Source organism: Engystomops pustulosus, chromosome 5 (genome assembly GCF_040894005.1).
Source record: "Engystomops pustulosus chromosome 5, aEngPut4.maternal, whole genome shotgun sequence".
In the NCBI taxonomy this organism is placed as follows: Eukaryota; Metazoa; Chordata; class Amphibia; order Anura; family Leptodactylidae; genus Engystomops; species Engystomops pustulosus.
Window position 1 is genome coordinate 161,538,967 of NC_092415.1, and position 18,237 is coordinate 161,557,203.

At 38.0% G+C, this 18,237-nt stretch overlaps 1 protein-coding gene across 1 annotated transcript in view; it reads left to right on the top strand.

Moving 5' to 3' along the window:
* Positions 1 to 18,237, top strand: part of THRB (thyroid hormone receptor beta) — a 203,488-nt gene that overhangs the window by 30,738 nt on the left and 154,513 nt on the right. Inside the window, exon 2 of the mRNA XM_072153623.1 lies at positions 14,558 to 14,658. The gene's annotated coding sequence lies outside the window, so the exon portion shown is untranslated. The remainder of the gene's footprint in view (positions 1 to 14,557; positions 14,659 to 18,237) is intronic.

Genomic DNA, 18,237 nt, shown 5'->3' on the forward strand with positions numbered 1-18,237 from the left:
ATGACATGACCGAGCTTGCAAAGGCAGATGTGAACTCATCTTAATTGGAAAAAGAAGCATTTTTGCTCTTGCAAGATATATTACAAAGTTTCTTGTGTTCACTTGTACCTTTTTGATTTGTGCAACATTTGTTTAAAATTTGAAATGACAAGAGCCATAGACATTAGTAACACACTATTCTCAAAAGTAACACCTGTGCTCGACCTACTTAGTTTTTTATTCTTGATTATTTTATATAAAAGTTGTGTTTAATGTTTATGCACATTGAATGGTTTATACCATATTATCGGGAAAACAAATGTAATCAAATGTAAACAAATCCATTTTTATTAAAGGAAATCTAGCATCAATATCAAGCTATAAATGGCCTCTTTTCTTCTAAAATCAGTGTGCCAGAAGGACTCTGGGGGCATTACCATAGCCCCTCCATGTAATAGCAGGAGCACCCCCCAAACTTCCTACAGTGTATTTAACCTCCTCTGCTGCCATGTGATTACAGCGGGCAGATGAAGGGCCGAGGGGGCAGATGAGAGGGTAAGCCGGAGGGACTATGGTAACTGCCCTGGAGCCCATCTGGATCATTAACATAGTTTTAAAAGTTGATCTTAGAAGGAAGAAGGCGATATATAACAAATATAAGACAATTATCACAGTGCCTGGATTTATGAGTAAGTATGGTTCATTGTGCTTGATTTTGTTAGTAAGTTTCCTTTAAAGAGATAAGAGACAGACACATTTTTTGAAAAAAACTTGTGTCTAAAAACCATTGAATTGAAATGGTAAAAATGATGAGCTATAACCAGTCATTGGATTTTAGATATGTTTTTAATGTGTCAGTATCCTTTGGCTTTAACGAAGATAGATTCAATTATATTTTATTTGTGTGCATTACATTTTTTCCCCCTCTTAGTTTGTTTTTCGTGTATGTATTATTATAGAAAGCGGTTGTTCTCTCATTGTGTGCCCACTTTGTTTGTCATATAATTTACAGGCGGTCCCCTACTTAAGAACACCCGACTTACAGATGACACCTAGTTACAAATGGACCTCTGGTAATTGGTAATTTACTGTAGTTTAGCCCTAGGCTACAATAAACAGCTGTAACAGTTATCACAGGTGCCTGTAATTTAGCTTTATTGTTAATCCCGGTTCTTATGACAACCCAACATTTTTAAAATCCAATAGTCATAGAGAGCCAAAAAATTTTGCCTGGAGTTACAATTATAAAGTATACAGTTCTGACTTACATACAAATTCGACTTAAGAACAAACCTGCAGAACCTATTTTGTATGTAACCCTGGGACCTCCTGTACTATATTAAGGATCATTAGTCACCAACTTGTGGCTCTCCTGTTGATGTAAAGCTAAAACTTCCTGGTGCCAAGAATTATTGCAGCTCATTGGTCTGGGCAGTGCCCTGTGTTGCCAATAGTCGCAGATTGAAAGATGCTTTTCATATATTAGAAAACCTTGTATGCACAAAAGGGGAGGGGGTTCTGATCCACTCAAAGAACTTTGGCTGCAGCGCCGCTGGCTTGAAAAGTTACAAAATTTCCCTTTGCAAATATCCAGTTTGGTCCCTAAAGTGTTTCATTATATAGTTTTAAGTGGAAGCTAAATTTGTAACAGAACAACAACTTATGATCTATGCATTTTCTATGCTTCAGTGAATCCGCTCATGGGAAATTTGCTTATCTCTACTTCGTGATGATGTACAGTAGTTTGGCGAGAGGGAAACTGAGGAGAAAGCATTAATATGAAATGTGTTTTTTTTTTTTTTATATGTTGTCATAGGAACAGACGGCAAGTACACATGAAGAGTTTAGAGGACTGAAGGCACATCCATTTCTGCTTTATATAATGTTTAGAGAATAATTAGCTCCACAAATGTGCTGCATTGTAAAAGGTCATTAGTCATATGTCCTAACGTGAACCTCTTTACAAAGATATCTTGTGTGACAGATCCATACCTCACTCAGGACAGCACTTGTCTGTTTCCATCTCAGCGCTCTATGCATTTATGTCAGTCTAGACAGTATATTTCTTAGCTGTCTATAACATTTCTTGTTTGTGGGATGTATAGCACATGACAATAAAAACAATGGAAGGAATTGTTGGAATGGTCTTTCTGGACTTGACGTAAGCAGTGAGACCATCTTTGTCTTTCTGCAGGCACAGCAGTGATGATTTTATTATCTGTTTGCATCAAGCCTTGATTTGATTGCACTGATTAGATCAGGGTTTAGATGGAGACTTTTTTCCATGTACATTACATCTAAGTGCAATATAAAAGGACACAAAAAAAAATAGCTGTGACCTAAGAACCCGATACACATTCACGTCAGCTTTGCCAAGCGGTAAACGTATACTTGTGAGAGATAATAAAGCCACTGCCAACCACATCTGGCGCAGCTTGTCTGGAGTCCTCCATACAAGTTCTCCATACTAATGATGTTTGGATGAATCTTTTTCAGGCTTTGCTGATTCTTCTCTGACACTTGGAAGTGGCTGTCTTTATGCCACAGACATGGCCTCTGACCTTAATAGATCTAATGATCATCTGACTGTATTCATTGGCTAGATATTTGGCATTGGCAAGATATGGCCTCTGACCTTAATAGATCTAATGATCATCTGACTGTATTCATTGGCTAGATATTTGGCATTGGCAAGATGTGGCCTCTGACCTTAATAGATCTAATGATCATCTGACTGTATTCATTGGCTAGATATTTGGCATTGGCAAGATGTGGCCTCTGACCTTAATAGATCTAATGATCATCTGACTGTATTCATTGGCTAGATATTTGGCATTGGCAAGATATTCTTGCCTTTGAAGACATCAGGTGCCAAATAAAAAAAGAAAAATTGCAACATGGACATACACATGGCTCAACACCTCATTTTATGTCGCCATCCCAGATCCACGCCCACCTCCCCCCTCCCCTGAAAACAATAACAGGTTCTATAAAGCACTACCCCACTTCGTTGCAAAAGGCATGTTACAAGCTCAGTTGGTAATGGTTAAACCAGCTTAGCACAATGTGGATATTAAAGCATGTGAATAGCACAAATGTTAAAATGCTAAAAATTGATTCCATTAATGGAATATGCATCACATACATCTGTATTAAAATTTTAGACATGGATCCACTCCTCAACAGCCTGCTTTACTGTCAAAGAATAGATACATTTAGAAGCAGTCTCTGACTTAAGGACACCAGACTTTCAGACAACACCCTAGTTAAAAATGGACAGCTTTGTGACCTCTTGTGAATTTCTATGGATGCTGGGAAATTTAGGCTGCAATGATAAACATAAAAGTTATTACTGGCATCTTCATTGAAGCTTTATTGTCAATCCTTGTTCCCTCAACAGACCAAAATTCTGAAAATCCTATTGTAATAGGGGGGAAAAAAATAGTTTGTCTGGAGTAACATTTACAAAATATTCACGTTTCGACTAACATCCAAATTCAACTTAAGAACAAACCTGCAGAACTGATCTTGTACGTAACCTGGGGACCATCTGTGTGATGTATGTATGTACGCATGTGTATACAAATTCTTAAAGAAAATCAACCATTTTGAAAAACAAAAATCCATCTAATGATACTCTCCCCTTCATTCCTATCCTGGCGCTATTCTCTGCTAACCTTGTAACACCAAGATCACCTAAAAAAGAAATTATAAAAAGCAGAATGGAGCAAAAATACAGGACTTACATGCTATAACCATACATTGGTACATAGAGCCTTTTCGAAAACATGAAGTTCCAGTACATGTTGAAAATACACTTCAAAATGGGATACGAGGCACATAATACTATGGAAGAGTGGGGACAGTATGTGAAGAAATACTTTCCACAATCTTACTGTATGTCAAGGTGTGTAATTTAACATAACTTGTAGTTTGGTCTTATAGTGGTTTCTCAGACTGCAGGACTGTGCAGGTAACTGACAGCAGTAAAAATGATGTGAGAACCCCTTAGATGTCATAGCCAGTAGTGAATGTGGCACATAAGGGATTCCTACCAATGAAACTCCCTACATTGACCCAAGGAGGTGATGCAAACATTTATACTAAACTATAGACAGCCCAACAGAACACTCCCAAAAATTATCTAGATGATCACTGGTTCTCTGTTCCTGTAGCTGGTCTGTGTGCATTGAAGCATAACAGCATTTTATTCAATATACATTGTTTTCTGTTGTTTTCCAGCTGTTTTTGTTCAACATGCGTTAGCATTACATTATCTCTTTAATTGCTATCTGGAAATGGCTAGTTTGCTAGATACAGGATGACAAAGTTGCTACAGTAATAAAGGGCTTTGCATTTTCTGATGTGCTGACCTGTATCTGGGGACATATTTTGAAACTAGGTTTCTTGGCAGTAAAGATCTGCAATTCTTGCCAATGATGTAATGTCTGTTGTTAAGGAATTGTATTTTCATAGTGATGTTGTCATTGAGATAACTGGTATTGTGTTATTGCTGAAATGAATTGGAATCACAGAAAAATTCTATGAAAATTTAAATATTTCATGTCTCTGGAACTTGTTTACTGTATATACAGTGCTGTTTCCTCAGTAGACAGTATGCCTTGTTGAAAACCCTTAAGCCCTTACCATATCATACAATTTAGCAATAAAAATACATTGAATCTTCATGAAAGCTTATACACATTGTATGATCCACCTCTTACAAGAACCACAGCTCTGTTTGTAAGTTACAGAACTGTCTGGCTTTACTGTACTTGTGAAGCTACAATAGTTATGAATTGGCAGCACCATGAGGAAGCAATGCAGGGAAACGCTTGGTGGGCTGATTATTTTATATATTTACTACACATGATCGGTACAAAACTGGGCTATTACTATTGTGGATGTCATCTGTAACCTATGGTTTAGTGGTAGACTTTCTATAGCTGTGTGTACAAGTTATTCTGCCAGCTAATATAATCATACTTTCAGAATAGATGTTGCATGGATACGGAAGTATAAAGCAGTTATTCCTGCCTAGAGGAAACACACCTGGCTAAAGGTATTTTGCCTTACTGGAATCTTTGTATATTATTTTTAAATGTAATAAGGAATAGGAATGTAATTAAAGTGATATATGATGATATTTTAAGCCTTAATGGAAATCAACCACTATAAAAAAAAAACTATACCAAACACGGTATTGTCCACAGGGGTTTGCGTATTACCCAGACCTCTGGTTCAAGGATAAAAAAAACCATCACTTACTGCAAAGTGGAAGAAAGAAGCAACGACAAGGTATCTCCATTTTTTGAACAATCTACTGGATGAGGAGAAAATAAATTTAGAAAGATTGGATAGCAAATTACAAGAACAAATTGAAATAGTACGCATATTTGAGTCAGAGTCAGAATTTGGGAATAAAGAGGCACAATTGAAAATCATAGTTGAAAAATTTCAATTCCATCTAAAAGAGCAGAAACACCGCCACATACCGAATTTGTTCTTTTATCTCCTCAGATTTTCCCTGACCAGTAATTATTTTCTATTTTTCTCATATGCCAACTTGCTTCTGGGCTGATGGGAGGCAGTCCATGTTTTTCAGTGAAGAGCAGTCCATATCCACAGCACAGATAGAACCGTTCTTCAGACACATTGATAATAATAATAATTCTTTATTTATACAGCACCCACAGATTACGCAGCGCTGCACAAAGCATGTCAAATTGTTCCCTGTCCCCATGGGGCTCACAATCTATACAACAGTATGTTTTGGAGTGTGGGAGGAAACCGGAGGACCCGGAGGAAACCCACGCAAACACAAAGAGAACATACCAACTCTTTTGCAGATGTTGACCTGGGTGGAATTCGAACCCAGGACCCAAACACTGCAAGGCAGAAGTGCTACCCACTCAGCCGATGTGTTCATGCTGTGGTGTGGTGCCAGGATGAATTTGGTACATTTGTGGATCAACTTCATGTGAACCCAATCGGACTACGCTTCACTTATGACATTCAAAAGTATTCCCCCTTCTTGGATGTATTGAAAACCAAGAAACTGGATGGTTCCCTGGGAACCTCTATATACTGCAAACCTACAGCAACAAATTCTCTTCTCTAGTGGGAGAGTCACCACCCATTCCCACTCCGTCCAGGGATACGAAAGATGCATTACCTCCGGGCTAGAAGATATTGTAGCACAGATGCAGAGTTCCTGGCACAAGCTGATGATCTGAGGATCCGGTTTCAGGAGAGAGGTTATCCCGATCACGTTCTTAGGAAGGCATTCCAAGATGTGATCTTCTTGAGGATAAAACCAATCCACAATCCTCTGAGCAAAGTTGGGCCAGAATCGTGATAACCTTTGATAATGGCACAAGTGAAGCCAGAAAGATCATAGAGAATTATTGGTCCATATTACAACTGGCTGATGATCTGAAAGAGAGAGTGGGATCAAAGCCCCTAATTTCCTTCAGGTGTTCTCTAAAAGATAGAATTGAAAGCCACTTTCAGGCCCCTTGCTCCCCTGGCTCTTGGTTGTCGCGAAAAACAACAGGGAGAGTAATGTCATGGGAAAAACATATAAGATAAAGCTTTTCATAAATTGTAAGAGCATAGGAGTGATATACAAGGTCACATGTGGTATGGAATATGTTGGCAAAACCATCAGGGAACTCAGGAGAAGAATTGGAGAACATGTGGGGGATACAAACCTTTGGCCAAACATGTAGAAATCCATAATAATGGAGATCCGAAACTCCTCAAATATATGGGAATCAATATGATTCCGTATCCGGAGCGAGGAGGTTATTGGGATAGGAGTATTCTATGTGTTGAACACACAAGCCCCTAAAGGCCTGAATGAACAAGTAAGGTCTCATTGAATTATCACAGTTGCTAGAGAGAAGTAAGACTGTAAGGTCTCATCTAGTTGTGGTAAATGATGCCTTTTACCTTGGAGATAGATTTATTTACCTAACCTAATAAAGTAAGGAGCTTTGCCTTTAAGAAAACGTGCCCCTTTTAAAATGGCTAACTACATATGTGAATCTAAGATGTTGTGTTCCCTTTTGAAGACATAATTCATGAGAGACACTTTGCCGGTTTGATAGAGGGACATTATGAGACATCACAAGACTTGAACTCTTTATATTCAAAATACTCCCATAAACGCACTTAGATGTGCCACATCTGTATTCTGACTTATCTATCTTCCTGTTCTATGTTTCAGCTTTAATGTAAGAGCCAGGTTGTCACTGTGGAGTAAGGGTTAATTTGTGACCTGAATGAGCTCTAGATATAGAGGCAATTTCGGGACGCAAATTATTTGCTACTGTGTCCGCTGTGGCTAGTATGCCCGATTTGCTAGGATTCCGTAATTAGAAATATGGTACAGCGCGGTAAGACGTTAATCTAGCCCAGTGGTGGCGAACCTATGGCACTGGTGCCAGAGGCGACACTCAGAGCCCTCTCTGTGGGCACCCGGGCCATCGCCCCAGCATGAAGTTCACCAGACAGGACTCTAAGAATCTTCCTATAGAATCTTCCTACAATGATAGGCAAATTTGCCCCACTCCTTTCAACTGGGTTGGTGTCCTTGGGAGGCGGAACGATTGAAAGCTGTCAAAGAACAAGGAGAAATAAATTACTGCTTAAATTGCTGTGCTGGCACTTTGCTATAAATAAGTGGCTTTTGGTTGAAGTTTGGGCACTCAGGCTCTAAAAGGTTCACCATCACTGGTCTAGCCGTTTCATAGGAGATGCGATCATGTCCTCGCCCCAGATGGATCTGCGCAGCCGCTAGCAGTCCTCTATGTCTGGATCAGTACAAGACAGTGTTTGAAGAGACAGGACTGACGCAACTAAACAGGAGGCTCCCCATGATGGAGTATGGAGGCTCCCCATGATGGAGTAGGGAGGCGTGACCAAAGGACAGCAGTTATACCTGGAAATGCAGCAGAGCCGGAAGCGCAACAGAGCATCCAGGCTCGGCTTTCCACATCAGACACATGGTCACCACTGTGAGTGCGTCCCCAGAGACCTGCTTCATTAAGGCTAACCCTTCAAAGAGGTAGGCTTCGTTTTTGAATGAACGTCTACTGTATGAGACTAATGTCCAGTAAATATGTTACTCATTGTGTACCTTCATGTTCCATCTGCTTTATTTAGTGTTGCTACTTAATTATATCCCTCCGAGGAGTCTATGTATAGACAAAATGCGTAAGGAAAGTATTGATGGGCACCTTGTCTTAAAGGGACATTTTGGTAATGCCCTTGTAATGGAAGGAGCTGTGGTGCAAAATTAGGGGTAGTTTAGAGATATACCCCATACTTTTTGAGTACATCCTACCGCTCTCTTCAGGCCCAGAGCCTTGAACCTGTAGTATCGGGTAAGCTTACAACTCACTAACTATATACTCGCTGTTGTGACCTTAAAACAGTATTTACTCAATATAAGTGAATAAGGGGAGTGCTAGAGTACTCGGACACCTGGGTTCTTCTTATGGTGCACATAGGGTGGAGTATCCTATATTTTAAGAGCTGTATCTATTAAAGAATTATAATTTTATATGTACCACTTAACTTCTTGCTGAAGTTCATGTGTACATTTAAATGAAGTATTCTAAGTATACGTTTGTTGTTTTTTATATATACTATCACTAAAAAAAAAAAATACAAATGGCGCTGTCCGCCGCTAGTTTTGAAACACCGGGATCACCTAGAAAAAAGTTATAATTAGCAGCACAGAACTTGGAGACAAGATATCCGGCGCTAATTATGCACAACACCTCACCTCCCTTTTCCATGGTAAGCGGGAGAAAAATCCAAATGCGGTTAAAGTGTACTCCAAATGGCAACTCCACTTTATTCTTTGGGTTGGTATGATCACTTAGATACTAAATTTATATTTGGTAAAATGTTCTTTGTTTTGCCATATTCTGCCGTTAATAACTTTTTTTGTACTTTGGTGTATGGAGCTGTATAAGATGTAATTTTTTTGGGGAAAGGTGGACCCCTCGTCGCTCCATGAGAGTAATGGAGCAGACGTCCGTGCATGACTGTTCTGCTCCATTCATCTCAATGGAGCCGACAGAAATTGTCGAGCGCCGCACATGCCATTCTCTGTCAGTCCCATAGATATGAATGTATCAGAATGCTCGGCCATCTGCTCCATTACTCTCATGGAGTGGCAAGGGGATAGACTGAGATACCTAGGACCCCATCGGATCCCTCGTTTTAGTGATCTGTGGGGGTCTCATGACTGAGATCCCACTTATCAACAAGTAAGACCCTATCCTGTGGATAGGGCCTAACTTGTATACGTTGGAAAACCCATTTAAGGAACAGGAGAGATCTTGCAGTCCTATTGTGTATTTAGCAGATTGTAGCGTATTATGTGCTTTTACACTAATATCCAACTTATATCATATTAGCCACGATTGTATACTTGTCATTCATATATGTTAGCCTCCTAGAATTCCACTATTGTGTTTTTATGTTATATTCGTTTGCACTTCCATTATTGGGAATACTAATAACTTTTTAGTGGCAGTTTTTTAAATTTGGTTAGTTTGTATAGTGCTTTACATTAAAGGCTACAATTTTCTATGAAAAATCAAAGCAGAACAGAAGGTTTTACAATTACTTTAACCATAGGGCTGCACGAAACCCAGCATCTTAATATTGTTATAGTGTCATTTGGAATCTAATGGAAATTCTCACAGGGCATTTAAGCTAATTGCTGATATGATATTTATGAAATTAATGAATGTCTAGACCGTGTTTTTTAGTGTTCTCCATTACATCCCAGGAAAATTGCAGGAAATCACAGCTTTATAACGACTAATGAAATATAGCAGCAGTATGAAAAAATTACAGATTTATATATATTATGTAAAGCAATTTAGAAGTAGACGTACTTTTCGGGTCTGTGTATTTAATTATTTTTTTTTCAAGCACAAAATTAGATCTACCTGAAAAAGCGATTCCATGAGGCATTTAGCCAAGGTTTGCAAATATTGGATTATTGAGAAAATTGCTTTTTCCATGTAATTAGCAGTCCATTTATAGAAGACCATGAATTAAAGATCAGTTCTTCACTTTCTATGTCATGGTATGCTGTCGCCCATGTATCCCATCAGTATAAAAGAAGTTGCAATAAATAACAGATCAGGCATACAATAGCATAGTTGTCATCTCTTGCATTCTTCTGCATTACCTGTCATGCATATTACCTGTGGATTTGTGGCATGGAACCTTTTTGTGGTAAATATAGAAGAAATGTAGTGTATGGGTGTATGGGTTTTTTACAGTTTTTATGAAAATTTCATACAAACATTGTAAAAATTATCTGCAACTGAAGCGCTTTCTACGGCCATTAAATGTCATGCATGATCACTGTGCAGAAATCAACCTTTGCAATGCACCTCCATACCACAGCGAATAATCCCTGGACTGTGACATCATTCTGCTTATTATCCTGTGCTGTGACATCACTTTGTTTTCTCTATGGTGAAATCATTTAATTGATTATGTCATCATCAGCACAAGGATTATCTTTGTTTTGTGACAACACTGTGTGCATTATCTAAGCCTTTAGAAATGTGCTGCTGAAAGTGTTATGTTGAAGTATGAGCCCCATTCCAAATTTTGCAATAGGCCACCATGGTTATTAGAAAAGGCCACTGACTCTAAAGTCATTGTTCACATGAAGCTTTGTAATGCGGTATCTGTTTGGTTACATGATCCTCAAAAAATAGCCTCTACCCAGGGCTAGATTAAAGGTCCCATTAGAATAGAGCACCTATTGTAGGGTGGGGCCTACGCCCCACCTGACTTTGTTCAGCAGCCAATGCAGGGCCATCTCCCACAACAATAAATCTAAAAGCTATAATTTACTTAAATGTTACCAAATAAAACTAGACCAGTATTTACCACCATATAGACGGACCACCTTACAATGACTTGAAGTTGACGTCACTGACGTTTATTCCCTTTGGTCTGATCTTCCAGGCGACTTCTTTCAGCCACAACTAATCTCTGCAGATTTGTAAAACAGAAATATATTTTCCTCACAACTGAATCCCAAATATATCATATATACCAAGAACACCACAACCAAGCAGATTGCACTGGTGCTCCAAAAACGCCAATAATGATCTGGCCCTGCCTCTACTCATTCTCTCAATTTTCCATTTTTTGGATGAGCAACTTTTAAATCTCACACCTGTAACTGTGTGAGAGGTCTCAGAAAGGGTTATAGTGAAGCACCATTTAACACCATAAATGCAGAAATTGTAGTTTGTGTTATATAAAGCAATTACTTCTTCCATATCCTTTTTAATACTCCAAGTCCATGCACACCATTGTAGAGCTACTCATATCCTATGAGAAAGAAACGTTTCAGAACAATGGTGCACCAATGACATCATACTCTTACCTATAATATTGCACAAAAGTTGGGATCAATTGTCATCTTTTCACTCGCTTCCATATGTAAAAGAGAAAATAACTATACAAAAAGCGCATCAGAAACCATCTGATATCAGAATTACCGCAGGATGAATTTGATTTATCTTCCCTAGTTCAGTTACGCCTTTAGATTTACAGTCTATGTATAAATAGACTAAAAATATAAAGAAATTGCACCATCTATAAATTATATGCTCTTAAAAAGTAGGCGACATTCCCTCTAAGAATAAAACTACCTTTGTGCAGTAAGTAGAAGGATGCATTCCTTATACATTATTTCATAGCTCTGCCACTCCCTGCTTCTCAGTCAAAGTATTAGTGACAGCGAAAGGTGATAGTCATTCTTTCCTGTGTGTTTTTGCAGACACATACCATATATATTGCCACATACTGTAACTTGAACTTTTTCTCAGGACACATTTTGTACACTTTTTTTTACAGTATCAACAGGTTTATTAGCATTCCTTATCATGCGCTTTTTAAATACATCTGTTTTTCACATCTGGCGTATAGATAAAACTGTCAGGTCACAACTTGCACAATCCTCATCCGACACAAACACTGATATAAAATCTACATGGTAAACATGTACCTTTCCCTGTACTCTATATGCGGCTAATATTGTGCGGAAGCCACACCAAAGTCATAGTGTGACTAAATAACAAAACCTGCGCCTTTTAATAAGACACTTGAGGTTACTTGTTAAAATACCTTCAATTCCCTCCAGTTTCAGCATTGCTATTCATGGAAAATGCAGCATGCTGTAACTCAATGGAAACTTTTCTGTGGCCTAATTTGATAGGTCCCTGTATTCCGAATCAGACCTTTTCCAGGGTGGAAGATAATTGGCTTTTTTAAAGAATACTTTAGCTAGAAATATTTTTTTCTTATTAATTAAATGGACATAGGTACAGTGAATAAAATAATAAAAATAATACCTAAGCAGCAGTGACCTCCATACTGGGAGGCTATAGTTCCCCTATTTAGAATATTGGAGGGTTGCAGCACACATATTGTCCACAATATGGCTAACCATATACAGCCAAACCTATCCATTCACAGCAGCCACTGGCCTCGTGATGTAAATAATAATAATTTTGTCTAGCCCATGTGTTTGTTACCATTATTTACAATGGATTTAGCCAGTTACCACACACTTTGTGTGAGATTACCCTCATGAAGCCTTTGGAGCCAAAACAATGTGTAAATCATGAAATTAGAGAATGTAAAGAGTTCAGGCATTGCACATCCTATTGTTTTCTCCTCTCCATTCCTGGGTTTGGATTTAAAAACTGAGTTTAAAGCTTGAAAGTGTAAAGATTAGATCTTGTTCCAGTGAATATTATAAATGGATGGTTATGTTCCGATGCAGCATTATCAGTGAATTAATTTGGTGAGGGCCAGTATTCAGAGGTCATAAAGTGAATGTGTAAAATAAACTGGAACAGTCGAGAAACCTGAAAAACCCATGGGGTGAGATTTAGCATTGAGTTTCCAGGATTCATTTGTCTTCAAAAACTCGCAAAATAGTTGCATCACGACCCTTTCCACTAAAAGTCACAAGGAGCATTTAATGGCAATCAAACATAAGAACACTAAGCAACAAACGTATCATTCTGTCAACTAGTGCAAGGCCAGAATTTTTAATTGTAACTTTTTAAAACGTCTTATATGTTCCCAAGCCACTCCAATTCCCCCACTGGCTCATGTGGATTTGATGTGACTTTTTTTTTTAAGTTGCAAACACATTGCATTGAAGAAGAACACTGCCAGATTAATTAAAGGGAACCTGCCATCAGAAATTGGCCCAATAAACCACTAGCCGTATGTGGTCAAGCAGCTCAGCAGCTTCTAGATGATGTTTCTTTCATGGTCCAGTGTGGTGGCATCTTCCAGAAAATCAACTTTGAAGTCAGATGTAAATAGGTTTTATGAAGTCAAGGAAGAGGATAGTTTAACACTGAAGTAAAGCTTTCCCGCTCACTTCACAGTAATTGATGGTCCTGTGGCCAGGGTCATCATTGACCTGATCTTCTGAAGTATGGTACATGTGGAGATGTTCAGAGCCAGGGAGACCTTGACTTCAGTGTTAAAGGAAACCTACCATTTCAAATGGTAGGTTTAAGCTGTAAACACCGAGCACCAGCTCAGGGTGAGCTGGTGCCGGTGCTTAGTTTCGTTAGTGTTAAAACCGCGGTACAGGCGGCCCCCCACTTAAGGACACCCAACTTACAGACAACCCATAGTTACAGACAGACCCCTCTGACCTCTGGTGAAGCTCTCTGGATGCTTTACTATGGTCCCAGACTGCAATGATCAGCTGTAAGGTGTCTGTAATGAAGCTCTATTGATAATCCTTGGTCCCATTACAGCAAAAAATGTTTAAACTCCAATTGTCACTGGGGCCAAAAATTTTTTTGTCTGGATCTACAATTATAAAATATACAGTTTCGACTTGCATACAAATTCAACTTAAGAACAAACCTCCGGACCCTATCTTGTACGTAACCCGGGGACTGCCTGTATTGCGGTTTTAACACTTTTTAAACTTTATAGCATAAACTGCTTCGGCGCTGCGTGCGCACGATCGTGCGCGCGCCTACATAGGAAATGCCGCAGCGCCGAAGCGGCTTCTGCTATAAAGTTTAAAAAGTGTTAAAACCGCGATACCGCGGTTTTAACACTAACGAAACTAAGCACCGGCACCAGCTCACCCTGAGCTGGTGCTCGGTGTTTACAGCTTAAACCTACCATTTGAAATGGTAGGTTTCCTTTAAACTCTCTGCCTCCCTGACTTTATACATCTAACTTAGACCTCAGTTCAAAGTTGATTTTCTGGTTGATGCCACCACATAAAGGCATGAGAGAAACATAATCTAGAAGGTGTTCGACTTCTTGACAATAAACTGGTAGTGGTTTATTAGGCCAATTTCTGATGACAGAAAGTGACTAAGCCACAATGATGAATCTGACGGTCAGTGGAGCAACAGAGACAAACTTAAAATAGTTCCAATGTACATATGTTTATATTTATATCAAATACTACTATGTTTATCACATTTATGTCTTCAAACGTGTATCTAAAAGGTTTTGTCCTGCTCTTCAGTTTTAGAACCCAAGAGATTACTTCAGCAACACAAGGCGGAATACGATTTTGATGGTCACATCGTAGAAGTTTGTCCATGAGGATTTTGTCATGAATGCCTAGTAAGTTTCCTTCATGAAATTTGCATGAATAAAGTTAATATGTAAATTAGAATAATAAGGTAGTAATTAAGTCATATGGAAGATTTTATAGATAAGTCCTAAGGAATCCCCAAAATATTTAAGTTTTCAGGATATACCTGGTATTGCACATATGATGTAAGTACTGTAAGCATACAAGGAGTAGTAGTTAGTAGTTTCCCGTCATGGGATATTCTCAGAACATGACCTCATTGGTGTCCTATGGTTCATACGTACTTCGGTTAACTGGTCCCTCAAACTTACAGTGCATTTTGGGGGGAATCCCAAAATTTTACTACATAATTAAATAAAAATTGGCAATTTTTATTAGTTATTATTCCATTAGTTCCACATGGTAGTCTTTATAATGTCTGTAGTGCATAAAGTATAAGTCCTTAGCAAGCTAAATTATAATATTAGCTGGCATTACAATAGCTGGCATTCACATTGTGCAGGAACATTGTGGTATCCTATTAATACTAATGGAATTTGCTTTTATATTTTACTTGGTAATTTTACTATAGAAATTTTACTGAAGTGGTATACAATTTACTAAATTTATAGCAAATAATTAGCTTTTAGCTGAGTGATTGATTTACATAATATGTATAACTGTTGTGCTTAGTCCTTTTTGAGGTTTGTCTCAGTATTTTTAATGCTAACATTAAGCTGACAAAGTTAAGCATGAAAAGCTGCTTTCAGTTATTGTCATTAAAATTGGAACCTGCTTATTTATTAAACTTTGACCTTTTTCTTATCAGTTTTATCTTTTTGATTTCACTAACTAGCTATTACTTAGCTTAAGGCCTCCACTCACTAGTTACCACTTACCAGTGGAAATGATCTTGAAATATGTTGGATATGCATATCACTATAGGCTGATTTCTTATGCTAACCTGTGGAACCTTCATTGCTATATGTTGCATTTTTTTGTAAGCAATGTGCGCTTCATTTATAGCTAAGAACCATTCCCCATAAACTATAATAAATTTGCTATTTTTTTGTGTGATTTTTTTCAATTAACAAAAACTATAGAAAACACCCTCTATGATAAATCAAACAAAAGAAGAAGTTCTACATTTACACACTAAATATAAATAACCTGCACTGACTCTAAGGAAAAAAAAAAGACAGATTTGGTTCACAACAGGTTTTGTAATCTATACTGTAAGTTATGCAGCTCAGTGTTTCAATGAGACCAGTCAGTTTTTTGTTCTTCCAAACTGACAAATGGTGGCCAAATGAAGGCTAAATGATGCTTCATACGTAGATCGCTTAGCATATACACCACTAGTGCATTAATGTTGGTCCTCTGAAAATCATATGGAATCACATTGTTACAAAGAATTTACTGTATATACTCGAGTATAAGCCAACCCAAGTATAAGCCGAGGCCCCTAATTTACCACAAAAACCTGGGGAAACCTATTGACTCGAGTATAAGCCTAGGGTGGGAAATGCATTGGTCACAGCCTCCCCAGTATATAGCCTGCCGGACCCTGCCCCATAGTATATAGCCAGCACCTGCCCCCCAGTATATAGCCTGCCAGCACCTGCCCCCCAGTATATAGCCTGCAAGCCCCCTGCCCCAGTATATAGCCAGCAGCGTGGGAAGGTGAGTTTTGATATATATTTTTTTACTCGAGTATAAGCCGAGTTTGGGTTTTCAGCACTTTTTTTTGTGCTGAAAAACTAGGCTTATACTTGAGTATATATGGTATTCAATTACAATATTTTTTAAAAAGTATTCCACAGTGAAGCAACCTAACTGGAAAAACTTTGTCAGATTTTTCATGATATGACCACCAATAAAATTAGAATAAAGAATTTTCACAAGGTCGTACATTTAACAAAATCATATCAATGAAAGCATCAACTAATTCTGAGAAAAAATGTCCCATTAAACAGATCTGTATACCGAAATCCAAAGAGGTAATAGGTAACTTAATATAGGGATACAAAATCATTTTTTCCCCAAAGTGTTTTAACACAGAACATCTCTAACTATTAGATTTCTAATAAAGCATTGACCCAAAGAAAGGGGGGGGGGTCATTTGGACCACACAGAGAAAATTATTTTTTAAAACCCTTAAGTAGATACCAATTTTTTTTTTGTCAAAAGGGTTTTGTCCTTGATGGGTTAAAACTTTTTTTAGTTTCACATAGCACAGCTAATATTAAATGTACATTTCCTTACAATGTAATAGTATAAAAATAGAACTTCCATGTTCATTACTGTGATCCATACTGATACTCAGTATGTAATGTAATGGTTCATGCCAATACAACTTTGTAAAACACTATTAGCATACATGAATATGATAGCCATGTATGAACCATTACATTACATACTGAGCATCAAATAGTAAATAACCTCGAAAACAAATCTTTCTAGCTGATCTACGTTAGAATTAGAGATGAGCGAGCACTAAAATGCTCGGGTGCTCGTTATTCGAGACAAACTTTTCCAGATGCTCGAGTGCTCGTCTCGAATAACGAGCCCCATTGAAGTCAATGGGAGACCCAAGCATTTTTTTAATAAAACTGAACAGTAAAAGAACAGTGCAAAAAAAAAAATCCAGATGTTTGCAGATGTTTTACTTGTAAGAACACATTGAAATAACACTATTCTTCACTTTGTAGGTGTTCGCGCGTGTCTCCCGCTAAGTTAGGAGATGTGCACGAACATCTGGAATGTGAAGAATAGTGTTCTTTCAATGTGTTCTGCACTTAAATGCTCCTGTGTTCACTGTTTTTAATGTTTTAATTCTATTCTTCACATTGCAGGTGTGCACGCGTGTCTCCCGATAGGTTCGGAGATACGCGCGCACAGCTGCGAAGTGAAGAATAGAATTAAAACATTAAAAACAGTGAATACAGGACCATTTAAGTGCAGAACACATTGAAAGAACACTATTCTTCACATTCCAGATGTTCCGAACATCTCCGAACCTAGCGGGAGCCACGCGCGAACACCTGGAAAGTGAAGAATAGTGTTATTTCAATGTGTTCTTACAAGTAAAACATCTGCAAACATGTGTAATATTTTTTTTTACAATAAAAATACCTTTATTCAATTTATTTTATTAATTTACTGCTCGATCTCGAGCCGGCGAGATACTCGTCCGAGTAACGAGCCGGTCCGAGTATGCTAATACTTGACCGAGCAGTATACTCGGACGAGTATACTCGCTCATCTCTAGTTAGAATATAAATTTATTTAATGTTTGCATAGATAAATAAAAGGAGGATGCATAAGAATGATATCCCCCATAATTCATTGCATTCCCACTTATTCTTTTGTCATTTGGCCTTGTGTCAACAGCGGCAGAATTGTTGTTCCAACTATAGTGCATACAGAGAGCAACAGTAACAATGAGTGATACACAGAAACTGCGGTGAAAAAAACTTTGGCCCAATCAGTTAGGTGCAGTATGTTATCCAGTTAATATTTTTCTTTTGTCCTGAATATTAGGTCGTAGTTTTTTAAAGAACAGAAATCCCCTTTAAGCTTGGATGATAATTTAGATTCTTTTTAAAAGAAGTATTTACTTTTAGAAT